We start from the raw sequence: 9,431 nt of genomic DNA, 5'->3' as shown, positions 1-9,431 counted from the left end.
CTCACCAGGCCCTTGGGGAGGGAATGAGTCTAGGAGATGAAATTATTCATAAACCAGTCAGAGTTTAAACCTCGTTCCCCAGACAGCAGCCCCTGAGGGGAAGTGGCATTTGATCCTCCAGTAGCCATGGGAGCAATGTCCCCACTGGTACAGCTCTTGTCTGCCCAGAGGAGTGTAATTCCACACCTCTCACCTGGTGCTCCTGGAAGTCAACTTCAGCATTCATAAATAAATGAATTTATTCAAATTTATCACTTGCTGCCTATGAGAGTGACCAAAGGAGAGCAAGGCATCCTGCTAAGAGATTTAAATGGAGGTTGGTGTTAGGGAAGAGACTCACTGGACAAATCCAGAGAGCAGCAGTGACAGTGTGTCTCCCAGAGACCACACCCCGTGTTCCAAACAGCTGCTGGAATAAGGAAGGGAGGGGACAGAGAAAAGAAACTCAGCATGTTTGCTCAGGAAACTCAGAGCAGAAAGTATTTTGGGCTGACAAGACCCAAACACAAATCAATGGAAACTTAATAAGTTTAGGACAGAATCTATGTTTTAATTTAAATAAATCTGCCATGTACTGATACCACATACTTTGCTTACTGAAAATAAAAGCTGCCTTATTTATATAAGAACCCCTACACCAGTACAGCTGCACCACAGTCCTGGGACAAGACTCCCAAAATGAGTTTCCTAAAAGAGAAAAATCCAAAAATCTACTGGGAAACAGTTTCTTTCTTAGGAAATGTTCTTATTCTCAGCAGCTGGCATAAAACTTGTAAAAACACAGCTAAAAATTAAATTGCCTGCAGTGCTAAAACCCCGGTTCTTGAAGGAAATTCCAAGTCTTCACTGAGAATTTTCCCTAACACAAAAGGATTCTGTTCCAGAAATAACACCAAGGACAGGCCCCTGCCTATTATTTCATGGCTCTGAGTGAGCCCATGTACAGTATGTTGGGAACCACAGAATTCCATGATCCCTGATACTGACAGAGCAGGAGGAAAAAGGCTGCAGACTGAGCTGGCTCTGTGCTGAACCCGATGCTCTGCCTGTGTTGTCATGGAGGCCTCTCTCCACACACAGAGCTGGAAAGATCTGGAAAGTGCACAGGAGCAAACAGCAAGAGTCCAGTGCAACCCATTTTTTTAGTATCATCAAATCTTGTTTTGGAGGGTTTGAAAATGGCTCTGGCATGAGAAGAGGAAGGAGGAGCCTTACCCCCAGTGCAAACCCTCACGTAAAGACAGCAGGAAGGAAGGCACTCCTGGTGACTTCACCAGGGCCACAGTAGGAGTATCTGCAGTTTTGTTGCTCATGGGTTGTACTTGCCCCACCTTGTCCAAACTTCACTCCCTGGTCACCGAGAAAAAGGAAGCAGGAAAGACTCCAAATCTGTGACACATCTCAGAACTTACCCAGAGACTACAATCATTGTTCATGATTTCGGTGGGGGGTGGATTCAGGTACCCTTTGTCTTTGTCCTCACTGGTTCCCACTCCAGCTACTGTCAGAAATCTGCATCTTCAGGTCTAATAAAAGGTAACTTCCTGCCTTATTTAGCTAATCATTCCTGATGCACATACCCACTTTCTGCAGGCAGCCATACTTGAACAGCAGCTGGTGGTGCAGCCCCAGCTCTGTTCCCACTGCCACTGCTGTGCGGCACAGGGAATCTTCCAGGAGCCAAGAGAATGACATCAAATGTCAATAATTTGCCTTCAGTGCAAGTTAAATTGTCTGAAAGGCAGCTGTGTGTTTCAATAGCCTTGTGCTTGTCGAAGCATGACCACAGAACCAGCAGTTTGCTCAGAGGCCTCCTTTAATAACCATTTGTTACTGGAAGGTGCATTTAATTCACTGTATATTTTTGTCACTTATTTTAAGTGGGTTCTTTTATTTAATTGACAGGATAATTCTAGGCAGTGTTATACTTACGGCTTTGGAAAGTTTTGTTGTTTTTTTTTTTAGAAAGGTAGTTGTGCATAATTTCTGGAGGCGTTTTCAAAATCACAGGGATTCTGCATAAATGGAATTTAAATTAGTCATTAAAAGTTAAACCAAGAAAAAGAAAAAAAGAAAGGCAGTCACCTTCCTGCCTGTAGAACTAGGCAACTGCTGAGTAAAATGATTTGCTAGGAAGCATTTAGTGACAAGGACTGGGAATGGATATTGTAAAATTATTTTACGAATTTACACTTATTTTGCAATTTAACATTCCATTTTCCATAAAAGATGAGAAGTCCCTTAATTATCTAACAAAATACTCCTTTCTCTCCTTTCTCAGGCTGTCTTAAATTCTTGTATGCCTTTTGCTAAAATTGAGATCTTGGGACAGTCTTCTGTACTTTGCATAGGGATAATCACTAATTATGAGATCCCATCAGCCTGTATATTCTTCTCTTTATCAGACAATACAAACAGACTATCACAGATAGAAAGTTTTTTCAACTGTAAATGGGAAAAATTTCAGTCTACTGGATCGGTTATTCCTACTGACTTAACTAGCAGTCGGAATTCTGGAAGTCTTCTGGAGTCTGCTGACCTTCTCCCTGTGCCAGTAAGGAACATTCCAGTTTCCCCCTTGCTTTCCAAATGACTACCTTTAGTCATTTCACATCCATTGGTGCTTAATGCCCTTCTCTTACTTCCCAATAATTTATCCTCCTGTTTCACGAGACGAACTGCTCTGTGCCAGTGTGAACAGAGATGCACAAATTTCCACGCCCAGCACCACAGATGTTTCCCAAGGAACAGCTGCAAGAACATTTCCAGCATAGTTCTATCTTAAGATAATGCATCCAGGCACGTTTCACTCACACACTCTTACTACTTGCCAGAAGAAATAATTCAGATGGACTTCCTCAGATGCACCGGCAGCAAACGTGATCCCGATCCATGCAGAAAATGGCAAATTATCCATTGGAAAAGGCACACCTACAACCACCACAGCAACACTATACATTTTGCAAGGTTGTAAACTCCTACAGTGCTGATATCAGGTCCCCAGGACACAAAATATCCAATTATAAATATTGATGTCTACAGTAAAGTATAGCCAGGTAATTAACATGAACTGCCTTTTAAACACAGAGAAAAGAAAGGAATTTTGATGGTTTTGAAGGGAAAAATGGAAGAAAACTTATAGTCAATGACACCCCTCTGCCAATACTAAAAAGGTAAAACTGGGCATGCTGCTAAGGAGGAGGCACATTCATTCAACAGTGTCTGCTGTTGGTGTTCTTGCACGTTGTGACATGTGTGTCCAACTAATAATCTATTTTCTAGGAAGAATGATGGATTTCCTGGTGGGATCCCTAGGATGAGGGACATAGTCTGAAGATATTACTGTCACCAAGTTAAATGAAATAGAGCTGGAACAGAACACGTTCCAAATAGCAAAGTAAACAGCAGAAAATAGCAGTTCTGGTTGAGAAAATTACATTATGGGGCTGTTTATTTAGTAAAACTAAATCAGGTTAAAAGGTTAATTTAGTGTCTGCAGTTCCCCTCTCTGAAATAATCACTGAGTGAGGTGACAGAGGTGCTTCATTTGCTAAATGTGAGCACGTATTTCACTGTTCTGGATGAAAGCAGAACTGTGTCCTGGTGTTTTGAGAAGCTCCATGCTGGGAACAGATAGGGAGAGAATCTTGTGCAGCTCAAAGAGAAGGGTTTGTTTTCCTGGTAAATGATTTAAATTCCTGCTGGTAGGAAGAGCAGGGTGGGAAGAGCTACACAAAGTCCTGAGAGGCTGTGGAGATGCTCCTCTCGAGCTGACACGCCTGTGATTCCACTGATGGTGGTTTCTAAGGTCGACAGCCTTCTTTAACAGCTGCAGTGGAAAGCTACATTTAAGCTCCAAGAAATGAAGGAGCCTGCATCTAGTTTCCTTTTTTCCTTTGCCACATTCTTCAGGAATACTGGGTTATTTTTTTTTCAAAGGGCAGCTAATTATTGCCTGTAGGAACAAGCACAGCTGATGTTCTCATAAGGTACAACAGCCTAATAATTTGTATATACTGATTTCCACTCTACTTACTCGGAAAATCAGCATTGCATCGATTGACTCATTGCACAAAAAAAGGTAAGGTTTTTCAAAAGCAACTAGTGATTTTGGATAGTTCAGTTTTCACAGAGATGACACAGTTCAGTGCTCAAACCCATTTCATTCCTCTGGGAGAGATCCTTTGTGCTGATTTTTCCTTGACAAGCACTTACTCCCTGGAAGCTGAGCAAAGCCTTGTCAGGTAATTTCACCATAAACCATGTTTTTAGGATTCTCCGTGTTTCCTGCTGCTGCTCTCCCCAACATTGCACACTCGCAAACTGTGCTTCTCACAAAGAAAACTGAGTTTAACTTTCTTTTCAGCTTCTGGAAAATCGAGGATTCCTGAGAGTCTGGTCTGTTTCCTTTTTTTTTTTTTCCTTCAGGTTTTGTTTTTTAAACCAACATCAATATTGTCTCCTCTGGGCTGATCAAAGCCTGCTTGCTACTTCAAGGATCACAGGTTAGCAATAAATATAGATTAGTTATGTAATGGTCGGAGTCAAAGCACAAACACAGTGATAACTATAGGGATAATTGGACTTGCTCTGTCACAGAGGGAACTTGACCAGCTGAACCCAAACAGCAGTTATTTTTATAAGCTTGCATGTTTCCAGCCCCTTGGGATATTCAAATGCTTTACAAACTATTTTAATGTACCCTCACAGCCTGCCTGACACGAAGGTGAATTTACCCTTGCTCTGAAGCTGCTGTGTGCACGTAGATTTGAACTCCCCGAGCTTTGCATGCCCGTGCTGAACTCTGAGTGCACCTAAGTCGGGTGGGTATGAAAATTACCATTAACCTTTGCATCCGTGGGTTTAACTGACTGGTCAAAAGTCACACAGGGAGGCAGCACTCGGGTCTCCAAAGCGCCACAGAGCCAAAACCACGGGACCATTTGGTTTTTCCTCTGAAGGGTTTTTAAACAACACAGATAGAAATGTCTGCTGTAAGGATACATGGAATCACAGAATGGTTTGGGTTGCAAGGGACCTTAAAGATCATTCCAGTTCTACTCCTTGACACGGGCAGAGATACCTTCCACTGTCCCAGGTTGCTCCAAGCCTCGTCCAGCCTGGCCTTGGACACTTCCAGGGATCCAGGGGCAGCCACAGCTTCTCTGGGCAACCTGTGCCAGGGCCTCCCCACCCTCACAGGGAAGAATTTTTTCTGATATCCCATCTAACCCTTCCCTTTCTTGTCAGCATGAAGCCATATTGCCTCTTTCCCTCTCCCCCTGCAGAACAGGCCCAAACACATGGAGTTCACGCTGGCTGCCTCCATCTCCTTCCCAGCAGTGCCCCTAAATCCCTTGGTTGTGGTCACTGCCCCAAACAACGAGTGGGATTTTGGAAAACCACCACAGCTTTACAGACTTCTTAAACACGGAGTCTTAGGCAACAAGACCCAGAAAAAATTAGAATGGAATTGAGAAAGTGAGATAAAATTCCAGCAGGACTTACTTGCCCTTCTCTGCACCTTGCCAGTTCTAAGAGTCATATTCTGTTTCAAGATAAAAATGAATAAAAATGGAAGGAAGCAGCACACGGCAGGCTTGGGTTTGAACAACATTTCACCCTGTGCATAGAGGAGTTGCTGCAGCAAAAGTAGCCTTTCATTTCAGTCTTATATGTTACTAGGGAAAGGGTTAAAAAAAGCTTGAGATGGATGAATTTTTAGCAAACTGATTCAGAGTTAATTTGCTGGAAAATGAATAGAAAAAAGAAATCTATGTTCTCTCTCGATGATTTATGTCACTGTGCTTATTATCTCCGGAGGAAATCCTCCTTTGTGTGCTGTCTGAACAGCCAATAACTACAGATACTGGAAGGAGTTTAAAGGAAACAATTTGCCTTTGCTCTGAACTTCTTCCTTTTATCTCTTAATTTCAACCTCTGGTGGTGCGGCAAGATTCTGACACTCATCACCGTGCCAGGATTTGCATACCAAGTATTTATTCTTTTCCTGGTCTTTGCTGTACAGTATTGTAACACAGCCCTAAATCCATTAAAAAAAAAAAAAAAAAAGTCTTAGGGTACAAAAGAACTTATAACACTCAAACTCAAGGAATAAACGGGGCTGCGAGACAACAGCTCAGCTTCCACGGCACTTCAGGCATCTTGTGCTGTCAGTGGGAATGCCAGACACAGCCTGGAAACAAGGAAAAGGACAGTGCTGCAGGCCTTTGTGCCAGGGAAAGGCCTAAGGAAGTAAATAAAGTCCAGGACAAATCCCTGTTTACATTTTGCAGGGCAGTAAATACGGGATCACCACGGATAACACAGGGAGCTCAGTTCCAGCACGCACAGGCTGGGAAACACGGGATGTGCACGGAACAGGCGAGAACATGAAGCTTTTGCCGAAGATCGGCAGAACGCGGGGCTCATTTACAATGACTTTACAAACAAACACATTTTCCTATCGCTTCGCCAGTGTTCTAAAGGCAACTTTAACAATCGTCCCCCGGCCCTGCCCGGAGCCCCCCCAGCGCCCTCACAGAGCCGCGCACGCGCCGCAGATACCGCCGCACGATTTCACATTGCCGCGCGATGCTTCCGCCAGGAAAAAGAGTCCCCTTTCTCCCCCCAGCCCTCCCACTCCCCCTCACAGCCGCCGGGCCGGGGAAGGAACAGGGAAGGGTGAACCGGGAGGGGAGAACCGGGAACGGGGAGCCGCCTCCAGCCGCCGCCGGCCTTCCGTATCGCTGACGCGCGGCTTTGTCCCCCGCCGGCGGCGCTGAGGCGAGGCGGTTCCGCGCTGAGGGGCGCTCGCGCCGCCGCGCCGGCGCTTCTTTCTTCCCCCCCCTTCCCCTCCCCGATCCCCCCGGGAAGCGGCTGGCTGCGGGCTGCCTCTCGCTCCCCTCCCCTCCCTTTTCATTTTTGTTTTATTTTAGTTTAGTTTAACCCCCCTCCCTCCCTCCCGCGCGGCGGCGGCGGCGGCCCGCCTACCCCCGTCCTCCCCCCCCCAGATACCCCCTCACCCTTCCTTCCCCCGTCATGGCGACATGAGGAGCCCGCCGGCCACCGCCGCCGCCGCCGCCCCGGGCATGGGCCGGTGCTGAAGCGCCGCGGAGGAGCCCCGGCGCCGCCGCCCCGCCATGGGGTGCTGATGGCCGGGCCCCGCCGGGCACCCCGCCGCCGCGCAGGGGAGGTGAGAGCCGGGAGGGGACGGGGGGATCGGGGGTGTGGGGGGCGTGCGCGGTGCGCGCACGGCATCGCTGTGCAACGCTGTAATTATAAACGCTGTAATTACACACGCGCAAAATAAACGCGCGCAAGGCATCCTGCGAGCGATGCTTTGTGTGCCCGTGCGGATGCGGTGCCCGTCGGTGCCGGCGCGGGGTCCTCTCCCGCCCCTCCGCCGTGACCCCGTGCCCCATGCAGGGGCTCAGCAGCGCATCTGTGCCCCGGGTGTGACTCTGGTCACAGCGCGACGCACGGGATTTACAGTCATAGAATGTTAAGGGGTCGCAACCCCTTTGCCATGGGCAGGACACCTCCAGGTGACCAGGTTCTTCCAAGCCCCATCCAGCCTGGCTTGGAACGCTTTCAGGGTTGGGGCATCCACAACCTCCCTTGGGCAACCTGTTCTAGTGTCTCACCACCCTCATAGTAAAGAATTTCTTCCAAATATCTAACCTAAATTTTCCCCTCTTTCAATTTGTACCCATTACTCCTTGTCCTATCACTACAGTACCTGAAGAAGAGTCTCTCTCCAGCTTTCCCGCAGGCCTCCTGGTTTTGGGTTTTGTTCCCTTGTCTTCGTGTATTTCATTTGCAGAGATGGGCTGCACTCTCTCCCTGCTTCCCTCTTAGCTCTCCCGTCTGCAATGGAAGAAGTTTCCTTGAAGGAAGAGCAGCATTGTGTTCTCTAAATCCATCTCCAGAGGGGTGAACTGAAAGGAGTGAGATTGCCATGGGTTTTTGTGCTTACAGTAGAAAGCAAACTGACAAAAAAAATCCTCCTGAAAACTTGTCCATTGAACACAGAAAAACCTGCTCTCCTATCCTCCCCTTTTGACCCTGTGAAGGAGGGAAAAAGGAACAATCCCTCACTTTACCACTCTTAAAAGTAAGGGTGTTAGACGGCAAGCTGATTCAAGCTTGAGTTTAAAAATTATTTCAGCACCAGCCTTTGTCTGCTCCCAGACATTTCTTTCTGTGGTTTGCTGCAACAGCATGTACACGGCACAGCCCCTTTTTAAGACAGAAGGGTGAGATTTTTTTAAATTAAATGTTTAAACTGAGCAAGATGTGAGTGGTGCATGACACACTTGGGAAAGGGAAGCATCTCCCCTTTGCCTGCAGAGGTGACAGCTGTGCCCCCCACCTCGGCCCCACTGTAGATGCACCTGGAGTCCAGGTCAGGCAAGGTGAGGGTGTCTCTCAAAAATCAAATCATGACATCTTTTCCTTGTCTCGAGGGTTGGATTTTGGATCCCTGCAAATGATTCAGATTTGGTTATCAAGTAGTTTGGCTGGCTTGTAGGGCAGGGGCAGGGCTCGTTCTCATCAGTGCCTACACAGACCTTGGCGTGGGATGTGGGAAGTTGATTTTTGGCTTCTCCCCAGTAGGAACTGAACTTTCACATGGAGGGGGGTGTGTGTATATAGATACACACACACTTAATTATCCTTCACCCCCGTGTAGAACTTAGGTACAGTTTGATGTGGCAGAACTGATCTTAGCTGCTGCTATTACTGTGTCTGTTCTGTATTCTCTGCACTTTATTTGGTCTGGGACCCTACTTAAAAATACTGATACTGCCTCTGGTGGGAGCCTTGCTCTGTCAAGATCCTGTCCACAGAAGGTCCTCCTTGCTGGATGCCAGCCAGGGTCAGGCTTTCCCACTGTTCCATGTTTGGGGTGTCACAGGGCTGCAGCCCGTGCTGGTGAGAGCCCGCAGTGAGCAGGAACTGTGGGGCATTTCTCTGGTCAGGTCTTGAGAGCTGTGTTTCCCTGTCTCCACACCTGTCTTCCAGCTTATAGTAACCCTTTGATGCTGTCAACATTTGTGGGTAAATCAGTTGTTCTCAGGTTATTTTCAGGTGAATCTGGTAATATGTACATACATTGATCAGTTTAATCAGGGATCTGTCCAAGTGCGAGGCTGTTCAATGCCGCTGTCTTTGCTCGTGTCACTGCCCTGGGAGAAGCTTTTTGGTGGACCGAGTGTTTAGAGCTTTTTAAAGCTTTGAGCATCTCCCCTGTAATTACAGTCTCTTTCATTTTCCATCCTCAGCCTTTCTGTGCTCACCTGCCTCTTAGCGTTCCTCATGCACGGACTGAAATGAGACCTCCAGCAGCGTCCCTGTGGTGGAAGGCGCCTTCCCTCAGGGCCTGCTGGAAGATGCTTTCCCTTGCACACCTGCAGCCATCCAGTGGT

The 9,431-nt window shown here is 47.1% G+C and overlaps 1 protein-coding gene across 2 annotated transcripts in view; it reads left to right on the top strand.

The window, feature by feature from the left end:
- Positions 1 to 7,058: 7,058 nt before the first annotated feature.
- Positions 7,059 to 9,431, top strand: part of CCNI (cyclin I) — a 23,638-nt gene continuing 21,265 nt past the window's right edge. For both annotated transcript variants that reach the window (XM_039551449.1, XM_039551448.1), the window contains exon 1: positions 7,059 to 7,195. The gene's annotated coding sequence lies outside the window, so the exon portion shown is untranslated. The remainder of the gene's footprint in view (positions 7,196 to 9,431) is intronic.

Source organism: Corvus cornix, chromosome 4 (assembly GCF_000738735.6).
Source record: "Corvus cornix cornix isolate S_Up_H32 chromosome 4, ASM73873v5, whole genome shotgun sequence".
Taxonomy (NCBI): Eukaryota; Metazoa; Chordata; class Aves; order Passeriformes; family Corvidae; genus Corvus; species Corvus cornix.
Note: the sequence above shows the minus strand (reverse complement) of the source record. Positions and strands in the feature narration are given on the sequence as shown.